The following is a 12,118-nucleotide window of genomic DNA, read 5'->3' as shown; positions in this document are numbered from 1 at the left end:
GAAGGCGAAACGACTGAAGCAGGAGGCACGGGATCGGGGAGAGGACGTGAGCAGTGAGGACGACGACGATGACGATGATGATGACGACGACGACGAGGTAGCCGTCGGCGTGGATTGGGGCGTCCTGGAGGACGAGGACATGCTGACGAGTGGCCACCCATCCGTGCAGGGGCCCTTCCCTTTCCACGCAGAGGGAAGTAGATCGATGAGGTCAGTGGAGGCCGGCGAGTCCGCCGCTTCACACGGCGTGCCGGTCGAGGACCGATGGATGGGGGAGGGTGGGCCTGCCGCCGCCATCCCCGAAGCGGCGATGGAGAGGAGCAGCTCTGGTGCCGCACCCCGTGAGACGATGGAGGGGGATGGCTCTGGTGCCGCGCCCGACGAGATGAACCCCCCTGCCCCGGAGCAGGGGGCGGGCATGAAACGGTCCCGCCCAGATGAGTTAGGGCAGGGATCTGGGGATCCATCCCCAAAATGCTTCCGCCGGCCGAGGACGTCAACGTAAGCTGTTGATTCCTCTGTTTTCATCCTTTTTCCATTTTTATTTTGACTTAATGGTTATTACCTTTGTGCAGGTTCTTGCGGACGGGTCACCCCCTGGGGCTGGCGCCCAAGAAGAGTCTCGCCCTTCAAGCGGGATAGACGGCGTCGCCTGGAGTCACCCCTGTTTTGGGCAGGAGTGGTGCCGACGTCGGGGCCACGTTGGCCGAACCGACGGCGCCCATGGTGGCTCCCACGCCCGCGGAGGTTACTGAGCGAGCGGCTTTCTCCGTGGCGGATGTGGAACAGCCGGTCGAGGGCCGCATACCGCCGGTGGAGGTGGTCATGACCGCGCCAAGCCAGGATCAGCCGGGCGCGGTCATGGTGGCGCCCGAGGGCGTAGTGCAATCCGCGCCACCAGGGGCCCAGGTGGATCCACCCGTGACGCTCGAAGCGGCCCAGACGAAGGAGGGTCCAGCCAGAGGGTCCTCGAGTGCGGCGGTGGTGCCGCACAGGGTCAGGAGGGAGCCGCCATCGGCCCCTTTGTCGGGAGGAAGCCGCTCCCCTGCGCGGGGGGAGCCGCCGCTCCAGTGGATGGCCGCTCAGGACCCGACGTCGGCTCTTTATTCGCTCGATGATCATTCTGAGAGCATGGAGCGGGAGGGTCTTGACATCGGGATCTCGACCATGCTGAACGCCCTAGACCAGGCCAGAGGAGCCCTCCGTGAGATCGTTATCCCTACCACTCAGGTATTTTCTGGGCTTTCTTCTTTCTTCGTATGTTTTTGTGTTTTCGCATTTCTAATGCCAGTCTTCTTCCTCTTCAGGTTCTTGTTGCTCGTAGCCGGAATAAATCCCAATTCCTCCGCGAGCAGAAGGCGGAGTGGGATCGCCTCTCTGAGGAGGCCCGGCTGCGAGCAGACATGGCCGCCTAGCTTGCTACCGCCCAGGAGCGGGAGGCCCAGGCGCGTCAGGACGCGGAGGAGGCCCACGGGATGTTCGAGGATTTGTCGGCGAGGTCCAAGCTGGACGGGGAGGAGATTGTCAGGCTCCAAAAGGAGCGAGACGAGCTGCTGCAGAGGAATGCCGCGGCCAATGAGAAGGCCGGCGAAGTCCTGAAGGAGCTAGAGATGGAGCGGGACCTCCGGTGGAAGGCCAAGAGTAGGGCCGCGGCCCTTCAGCAGAAGGTGGACGAGGACGTCGAGGTGGTCCGTTCTCTCCGGGCGGAGCTTGGTGACACGGTGAAAGGAAGGTTGAGTGCTGAGAACGTCTCCATCAAGCTGGAGAAAGAGGCTGCCTATACGCGAAGGGCCCTTCAGGTTGAGAGCGATGAGCACGATCTTCTACAAGTTGCGGTCGGGGTGGTCCTTAATGCCCTGAATGTGACGGAGCCGGTGGAGACCAGCCCGCTCGCGGCTCGTGTCACAGGTATCACGGCTCGGGTGGGCCAACTTGAGGAGAGTGCCTTTCACGCCGGGATTACCCAGGCCTTCACCATCGCCCACGCCCATTACAAGAAGGAAATAAACCTGAAGATGATGAGCGAAGGCTTTTCGTCCACCTACGAGGATGAAGAGCTGGAGGAAATGGAGAAGATGGTCGCTCCCCTTGCGAAGAACCTGGCAGACAATCTGAAAGAGATGGTTCTCCCTCCGTGGGAGTAATTAGTCGAACGATTTTGAGAACAACTTATATGTAATATGTAGACAAATGTCAGTATTTTTCGAGTCTGGACGCTTTTCGTGATTTTGCGTCGTAATTTCATGTTGTTTGAATTTTTTACGATCTTACCAATCTGTTCCCCTGAATTATACCGCTAGTTATAATGCGAGGAGACTGTTCCGAAAGAAAGAAAGGAGGTAGCCGTACCTTAACCAGCCCCCGAGTAAGGTCCGACCCCCTGCATTTGCTGGGGTCGGGGGTTACTGGAGATCGGAACTATGGTTTTGGTGACAGGGTTGACGAAGTCCATGGATGTCATCGCAATATTCCTCGCCCTGTCTTCCAACAGAAATCCCCAACTGGGGACTCTATGGGCTCGGCAAGGTGGGGCCTTTGAACCTATGTCCCTGTATTGTTTGGCTCAAGCCCCTGAGCCTTGTTAGGGTCTAATAGGGGTCAGCCGTTGTTTGCGTGTTACCCCATCCTCGGTTTTCACAATTGGAGGGGCTGAGTGAACGACACTTACCTCGACGGCTCGAGTGTCACGCTCAACAAGCTCACTAACGGGTACATTCGTGTGGAATCCGGGTCCATCATTTGCTGATGGGGTCGGCAGAGCCCTCTGGTGGCACTCCACAACTTCTTAACCCTCCTCCCGGCAGATGCCTGAGTCGTTTGATAAGCTCAGGGGGCCCGATGGCCTCTCCTCGATGGAGATTCTGTGGGTTTGGCTTGGGGTTAGAATCGAACGAGAGAAGGTCGAGACGTCCCTGTTCGCTTTTGAGTGGGGTCAGGCAGGGCCGCTGGGGCTTGTCTCGGTTATCTCTCCCTGGCTCTGTTCGGCGTGAGGCGGCCTCGAGCCCTTCGCGGGCCGACCTTCAAACCTTGGCCTGTGGTCGCCTATATCGAATGAGGCGACAGCCGTTTCGTGGTGCGACACGAATCATTGGGATGCAATGTTTTGCATATGTAATGTTTTGAATGCAAAATTTAATCGAAATAAAGGCGGGGTCGGTAACGTTACCTTGGTGGTACGAGTGGCGGAAAAGCTCCTACCAGATGGGGTCGGGCCCTGACGTTTGTGACGAGGTTGGAATAACCTGCATAAGAATTGCTATTCTTTGTTTTCGTGTCTCGGTGACGATCCGAGCCGTTCGATTAATTTGGGCAACCTGACAGCTTCTCCTTTGGGGGAGATTCTGTAGGCGGACCCCTCCGATCCCTTTTTTGAGAAGGCAGATGTCGAAACTAGAGACGCGGGAGGTGTTGAGTATGATTTTTCTGGTGAACAGAAACACCGTAGCTATCGGGGCGTAGGGTTTGCTAGTTCGTCCAGTTTTACTCAACGCTTTGTGCCTGTATGTCGTGCCCTTAGTTTCAAGCGTACGGAGGGGTCGGGTGAGGGGGATGTCTAGACTGGTTGACATCCTCGGCATCCCCCGAGTGATGTTCGTGTCCCCACCGTTTGACGGGGTCAGAAGCTCATGAATTAATTTTAATGCATAAAGTAAGAAAGCTGAGATGCTTATCTTTCTTTGGACGTTCGTTCGTCGTGTCTTCTAGGCCGAACGGCCGGCCTAGGAGATCTGAAAGGTCCTATCATCGGGTCATCTGTGGTCCTCGTCTTCTACCTCCGAGCTGCTATCTCTCCTTCTTCTTCCTTTCCGCCGAACGCGTCCGTGCGTCGTGGCACTTCCTGAGTGAGGAAGAGTAATGCTAGAGAGAGAGAAAACTCACAAATTTGCTCACGAGTCTGGTGTGTGATGTCGAGCCGGAGGTTATCCAACGTAGATGAGATGGTGCGTGCTGCCCTTGCTGAGGAGTCGCTGTTGTCGAAGGAGAAGAGGCACCGGTGGGCATCGTACGTCGTCGACTGCGCCGTCGTCTGCTGTGCTCCTCCTTTGGCGGGAGGCGTTTCCTGCTCATACGCTGTTGTCAGGGTTATGGCTGGGGATGATGGCATAGTCCCTGGATGCCATGGCGGTGGCGTCGCTGTCGAGGTTGCGGCTGACGACGATGGCGTAGTCCCCGGACGCTCCGGCGGAGGCGTCGTAGATGGTGGCGCCTTCGAGGATCCAGCGAAGCGGCGGGATATCGGGATGTCGCCGATGGAGAGCGTGGCGCGGCGACCGCTGTAGCACTTGTGGTAGAGCTGAGCAGAGACTGTAATGAAATAACCTTGTGGGGAAGCCCCCCGAGTAAACAGTCCTCTGAATTTATAAGTATATTGTTCCTTTTTGTAATGAAATCGCTTTGTAAGTGATGAATTTGTGCAAAAAATGAACAAAATTACATCCTTTGCCTATGGCAAGCAATTTTTTATCTTTCTTCCTTCTGTAGGAATAACTTTAGCGCTTTCCGACCCTTCTCATGGTCTAAGTCATAGGAAGCTAGGAACGTGGGCGAACTAATTCTGATTGAACTGGTGAGCAAAGGGGTCGCAGCCGCTGGGGCGTGGGTGTCTCGTAGTCCTACTAGTTGTATTCAGAATTGGTTCCCAAGATCTTAGCCCTCGAGACTCGTTTATGAGGCGAATGGAAAACTTAGAGAATGTTTGTAAGTATAACACAGGAATTTTTTGCAAGCGTAATACTTGTATTACACATGTCGTATGTTACGATCACATGCTAGCCCCTGAGTGAGGTCTGACCCCTCGTGATTTGCAGGGGTCGAAAGTCACTAAGGATCGGGGTTCTGTTAAGACAAAAACTGATAAAGAAAAGTGTAAGCTTATTTTAAGGATAGAAACGACGTAGCTGCTCAATGTTCTAGGCGTTGGTGAAGACCTCGCCTTTGATGGTTTTCAACCGATAGGCGCCTGGGCAAAGTATTTCCGCGACGACGTAGGGTCCTTCCCAGGGCGGGGAGAGTTTGTGGCGATCCTTGTTGCTCTGCACAAGACGGAGGACAAGGTCTCCGACGTTGAAGGCTCGACCCCGCACCCGTCGGCTGTGGTACCATCGCAACGCTTGCTGGTACTTGGCTGAACGGAGGAGGGCAATGTCGCGGGCTTCATCCAGTTGGTCCATGGCATCTTGGTGAGATGCCTCGACTCCCTGTTCGTCATATGCTCTGATTCTTGGTGCTCCGTAGTCGAGGTCCGTCGGGAGAACGGCCTCTGAACCGTAGACCATGAAAAAAGGTGTGTAGCCGGTGGCCCAGCTAGGAGTCATCCTTAGACTCCAGAGCACAGCCGGGAGCTCAACGAGCCAACGTGCGCCAAACTTGTTCAACGTGCGTTGGGAAGGTGTCGTCCTTCTCCTCCGTGTCGTTAGTGGTGGGAACAGGCTCCTTCCCCTGCTCCTCCTTATTAAGGCCCCCAGCCAAGTATTTGCGCATAAGGCCACATTCCTTGTATAGGTGCTTGGTCAGGAAGGCATGGTTTGGGCATGGCCCCTCGAGCATTTTCTCGAAGTGGTTCAGAGTGCCTTCCGCAGGCTTCCGGCCACCTTTGCGGTCGGCGGCGGACACGAGCGGGTTGTCGCGCCGTTGCTTCTTATTTTTCTTTTTGGCGGGATGGTTAGAGGCGCCTTCGCCGGCGTCCTCGTCCCGCCTCATCTTTCTATCGGAGCGATCAAATATGGCTCCGACCGCCTCCTCTCTAGAGGCGAGACTGGTGGCGATGTCCAGGAGTTCCTTGGTAGTTTGCAGGCCCCTGCGTCCTAACTTGTGGACCAGGGATTCATAGGTTGTTCCAGACAGAAAGGCTCCTATCACGTCGGCGTTGGCGACGTTAGGGAGCTCATTGCACTGTCGAGAGAAGCGCCGAATGTACCCGCGAAGGGTTTCATCGGCCTTCTGGCGGCAGTTTTTGAGGTCCCATGGGTTTCCAGGGCGTTTGTACGTGCCCTGGAAGTTACCCACGAAGATCTCCGTCAGATCCGCCCAACTCTGAATAGCATTGGACAGTAGGTGCTCCAGCCATGCTCGCGCCGAGTCGGCCAAGAACAGCGGGAGATTGCGAATAATGAAGTTGTCACCACTCGCACCACCGGCCTGACATGCAAGCCGATAGTCTTCGAGCCAAAGCCCGGGATTTGTTTCGCCAGAATATTTAGGGATGTTGGTAGGCGGTCGATACCTTAGGGGGAACGCAGCGTTGAGGATGTGTCGGGCGAAGGCCTGAGGGCCTGGCAGGTCGGGGCTTGGGCTTCGGTCCTCGTTGCTGTCGTAGCGCCCACCACGTCGGGGATGATAGCCGCGGCGTGCTGCTTCTCCATCGTCGCCATGGGCATGTCTCCGAGCGTCGATGATGCTGCGTACGTCGCGGCCATGGCCGAGGCGTTGATGTACTAGGACGACGAAGGGCTGCCCGCCGGCTGGCGGTGTTTGGTGTACGGATGCGTCCTTGGTGGGACGCACTGAGGGCGCGCGTTGGCTGGTGCCAGGTTCGCGTCGTCGAGACAACGAACTTTCCGCCTGCTGCGCCGCTGCACGCTCGAGCAACGTGCGAATCTCCCGGCGAGCACGGCGATCCTCGGACGTCACGGCCTCCGGAAGGCCATGCAGCAAGGCGGTTGCTGCGGCGATGTTCTGGCTAGCTCGGGCAAAGTGAGGAAAGGCCCCATCGTCGGTGAGGATCCTTTGATGTACGGTGCGGGCCGTGGCGCGCGCGCCCCCCATCTTTGCGGCGTTCAATCTCGCGATTGATGTCCGCGTATTCCCGGGCGAGCCCTTGCCCGGCCTCATCGATCTCTTGCTGACGAGCCCTTAGCTGCTCCATCCTTAGGTGCGATGGGGCTGTCATCTCTTCCCCGGATCTGCTGTTAGGATTGTTTGTAGGGGTGGCCTCTTCCCTGGAGGCGCTTCCGATGTGACCCTCGGGGGTCTGCATCATGAAGCATTCTCGGGAAGGGTGGTGGCTCCCCCTACTAGAATCCGAGCTGGAGAGCGATACTGGCTCCTCGTTGAGGAGCTCGTGGAGGGTCTCCGTATCCCGCTCAATCGCCCCCACGAACTCAATGTCCGTGGGTGATTGAACCATACATAGCGCCAGAAGGCGGCCAGCGGTCGCCGCAGCATTGCGGAGACCGAACAGAAACGCTGTCGGGGCGCTCCGTACGAACCCTTCCGGACACAGGGTGGCGCTGTGAGAGGCCTCCTTGGGTGACGGGACTCCCCGGGAGTTGCCCGGCGGGCCCTCAAGCCTGAGACGGCTGAGGTTGATGGAAGGGGGAGATGGGGCGGCTGAGTGAGTCAGCGCCAGCTCTCCTCCTAGTGTGATGATGAAATCTAGGTCGCCGAAACGCACGTGTGTGCCCGGGGCCCAGGTGATTGCATGGGTGGCCATCCGAGGCCTGATTTGGAACGCGCAAGCCCCTACCTGGCGTGCCAACTGTCGGTGTTTCGTACAAGCACCGGCAAGTAAATTTATAGTAATGCGCGTTAGGCTCGGATGGTGCGCTAAAGGACATAAGATTTATACTGGTTCGGGCGAAACGTCCCTACGTCCAGTTTGCTGCTGCTTGTGTTATTAGCACCGTGAACGGTCTGTAGTAAGGGGTACAAACGATCGAGAGAGGTACTAGTCCCAAGTCTCTGATGGAAGGGTTGAAAGGTGGTCAAGAGCTTCGTAGCCGCTTGACTGTGTGTATGAGTGCGTTTTCTTGTTCGGTCTTATTTTTCGGTCCCCCCTGATGGAGGAAGCGCATCCCCTTTTATAGATGAAGGGGCTGGCTTTACAAGGGTGATGGCTCTAGGACGCGTACTCTATTTAGTCTTGTGGCTCACGTCTACCCGGTCAGGTCCTTCATTCTGATGAGTGCGAAGGAAGATAAGTGCTTACAATGTTGTCGATGTCTCTGTAGGATGTCAAGTTAGTCACAGAATGCTGCCCTACGTAGGGTATGGGCTATAGTATCGTGGTTTTGACTTACGAGCCTCCCCCAGCCTTGCTCCGCACACCTTCTGGTTCCTATGAGTCCTCGTTGGAGGAACGTGGGGTCGGGGTCCGGTGTAGCGCCGTGGCTAAGGCCTTCTGACTGGGTGGACCTGAGGGGTCGGGAAGCGGGCGCCGCTCCCTCGGGTCCACAGCGTGGTGACGGAATATCCATCGTTCGTGGAGATAGCAAATCCCTTCCTAGAGCGTAGCGGTTGTCGTATATCTTCGTCGGGTTCTATGTCCCAGAGCTGAAGGCGGCGCCTACAACTCTACAGGGTGAGGTGCATGCACCTGTATTGTCTTTTGGGTTCTGCGGCGCCCGGAAGGGTCTAAAGCATTAGTCCTGTCGTTCCCTGGCAGTCCTTTTCCTGCCAGGGCGCAGGGTATGGTCCTTGGAGCCATGGTTGACCCGAACGTCTTGTCTCGTCCTGTACCCATCATCATGAGGGATAGATATTGATCAGGGTGAGGCTCGTTCTTGGCCGTCGGGTGAGACGGAGACCAATCCCTATCTCTTGGGCGAGACTAACCCCGCCCCTCCGGGATCGGGCGAGGTGGAATCCATCCCTCAGCCCTCGGGCGAGACCGAGCCCGCCCTAAAGGCGTCGGGCGAGACGGAGTTTAACCTTGAGCCTTTGGGCGAGGCAGGGTTATCCCACAAAGGCGTCGGGTGAGGCTGACCCCGCCCCTCTAGGATCGGGCGAGGCGAAATCCATCCCTCAGCCCTTGGGCGAGACCGAGCCCGCCCTAAAGGCGTTGGGCGAGACGGAGTTTATCCCTCGGTCCTCGGGCGAGACCGAGCCCATCCCAAAGGTGTCGGACGAAGCGGAACCGAACTCCTGTCACTCGAACAAGGGATGACACGGCGCCCTTATGCGTCCAGAAGTTTTTCACGTTCGGTGGTTATTGGTTCCACCTTCTGGGGTACCCTAGTATTAGGTCCCCGATAGTTGGACTAGGGGACCTGGCCCCCGAGGTTCATGGGTTGATCCGTGGATCATGCCCGCCGTGTCTAGATGGTAAAATGGCCAGAAGAACTACGGCCTACTCTGCTCAGAGACTGAGACCACAAACCATGGCCTGGAGCTTCCAAACGGTCCTGCAGTCTCTGTCCTCTGGCTCTAGGTTACTCACCTCCCACGCACATCGACGATTGTCCTATTTTTTTCAGCTCAGTGGTCCTTTTCAGCGAAGAAACGGTGTTTTACTCTCACAACAAATCAGCATCAATAGCAACCAAATTTTAGCAGTCCACTATCCAATTCGACAAAGTAGTTTTTCTTTCGACTGTCTACATGTTTGTTCCTCGGGCCTTTTTTCATCGGTAATGCTAGAGTTAGGGCGTCTGCCCGCTCGGACATCGACTCCCTAAACCTATGGACCAGCCCGGCCTGCTCCTCTCACGATCCATCTAAAAATAACGAACGTAGTTTTCTTCCTCCTCGCCTTAGTCGCTAGCCGCGCCGCGATGTCCGCACCGTCCACCGAACCCTGCTTCTCTCCACGCCGCTCGTAGACGCCGTACTCTACACCTCCCCCAGCCCCCCTCCATCCCCACCGCATCCGAGCACCAGCGGTCGCCTTCCTTCTTCAGTCCTTCTCCACCGCGCTCACTGAGCGCTGTGCTGGCGCCGGTGCCGGCCGCCGCATGTGGCCAAGCGGCTAGGAGAGGGGCCGTCGTTGACCGGGCCCAGGCTAGGTGCAGGCGCAGCTGCCCGCTGCCAGGTCACGCCACCATCCTCAGCCGCCGACTAGCCAAAACCAGCCGTTCCCCCCATCTACTTTGCATCGTCTGGAAGAAGAAGGGCGAACACCACATGTTTCAAGAGTATATTTCAAGTGTTTCACATGTTCCATAGGTATGTTACAAATATTTCATATGGATGTTGTGAACGTAGATCGGGATGTTGCATATATTGCAATGGTTGTACATGTATGTTGCAAGCTTCTGTTTCTAATATTTCATCTGTTTTTTCAGATGCATGTTGCAAGTGTGTTTATCTAGATGTTGCATATGTTTCATAAATATGTTGCAAGTATTTTATCTGGATGCTGTGTATGTTTATAATGGTTTTCATGTGTTTTTACAAGTGTTTCATACGTTGAAAGGTCCTAATATGGCTAGAGGGGGTGAATAGCCTATTTAAAAACTCTACAAAGCACTAGAGCAATTGATTAGTACAACAAACGGCGTAATGCAATTTTACTCTAGCTCTACAAGGGTTACAAGCCACCTATCCCAACAATTATTGTTGCTATGATCACTAGGCACACACAAGAGCTAAATCACTACTCACTAAGCTATTGTGCTCTCAGAGACTAACTAAAGAGCCACACTAACCAAACTAACAATCTCTCAAAGACTAACTACACTAAAGAGCTTAGCAACTAGCTTGGAAAAAATATAAAGAGGTGAGTAGGATGATTATACCATCGTATCAAGGAATGAACCAATCACAATATTAAGACAACCAATCACTGGAAAAAATCCAATCACAAGAATGACATGATTTTTCTTCCGAGTTTCCCGTGATTGTCGGCACGCTAGTCCACGTTGTGTTGATCAACACTTGGAGGTTCGGCGGCTAAGATGTGTTGCATGAACCTTGTCCAACAAATGGACACCACAAGAACCTACCCACAAGTGAGGTAACTCAATGACATGAGCAATCCACTAGAGTTACTATGGCAGAACCACCTAATCTAATGCCTCTTAGGAGTTTTTGTCTTCCATTAGACACTAAGCACTAAAGGGGAACACCAAATTACACGGTCCGTCGGGCACACCCCAGGAGAGAACCCGAAAATCCATATTTTTCCATCAGGATCACAAATGAGAGAATGAAGCTTATGACATTATTAACCATTTCTTACATGACTTTCCATGTACATCAGAGTATAATATTTATTATTTATAATAGCGGAGTATGAACATGTTATCAGAGTTATAGACAATTTAAGTTAACAGCGGAATATAAACATGTGATCAGAATTATAGCGTAAATAAATATCTATTCATGACACGATGAAGCATTGATAAATAAACTAGGACAACAGATTATAAACTTTCATTTATAAAAAAATTTAGTAAGAGTTATAAATAAAACTATGATCGCAGCGTAAAGGAATCCCCTCTGAGCCCACCAAGAGGAATCCACACACAAGAGTCATCTCTAGCATCCACATGTCACCTGCAACAGGGGGAAATAAAACCCTGAGTACTCAATTGAACCAGCAAGACTTACCCGACAGGAGGAAAGAAAAGACTCCAAGGATATACAAGGCTATCTGACTTGTGGGTTTATTGCATCTGCAGGAGCATTACTAAAAGTGTGTCCTTATATTCGATTTTTATTAGTAGTGCATTAGTTCATTAACTAACCATTCTATGTAAGCACATGTGCTACTTTCAAGCAGGTCGGTCCTTAACCGACACAAATAGGGAAAGCAGTGTAACCAAGCTATGCCCTACGTCCGCGGTGACACAACCTCTTACACCCACCAATACCCAAACCATATCCCTATCTGGTCACCATTTTTCCTTTCCACCATTTATATTTTCCAAGTGATAATAATACAGTAACATATTTTCTATCTCTCGCGAGTGACATGCAATCACTCGACTTCTACTGGAGTCCTGTAGCATAGCATTCTACACGATCATGTCATACTAGTAAGACTCATAGGATAAAGATATATCTATGCAAGTGGGTTTCATTCAACTCCTTAAAACTTAATGCACAAATATAATTTAAACTACAGAAAGTAGGGGTTATGCACACGGGCTTACCTGGGTAAGATTTAATCAGAAGTTAGCTTTCCATCATGGCGACACGATTTCCAATTGCACCATTTTTCCAGCAACTCCTGATGACTCCATGATCCATCGACGTCCCTATTATGATATGCAATGCGATGCAATGCAAAGATGTATTTAATCAACTACAATCGTGACTCATAAAAATGCGATTTACGCCTTTCAAGTTAACGAGCTAGTTCTAACTACGACCGTACTTAGGCTAAATATCCATGTTGTCGAATAAGGTGTTATTTCCCAACAATTGTTTTAGTTATACAATTCGAAGTGGTTTCTTT

This window comes from Miscanthus floridulus, chromosome 17 (assembly GCF_019320115.1).
Source record: "Miscanthus floridulus cultivar M001 chromosome 17, ASM1932011v1, whole genome shotgun sequence".
In the NCBI taxonomy this organism is placed as follows: domain Eukaryota; kingdom Viridiplantae; phylum Streptophyta; class Magnoliopsida; order Poales; family Poaceae; genus Miscanthus; species Miscanthus floridulus.
The sequence above is the reverse complement of the archived record's forward strand: the minus strand, read 5'-3'. Positions refer to the sequence as shown.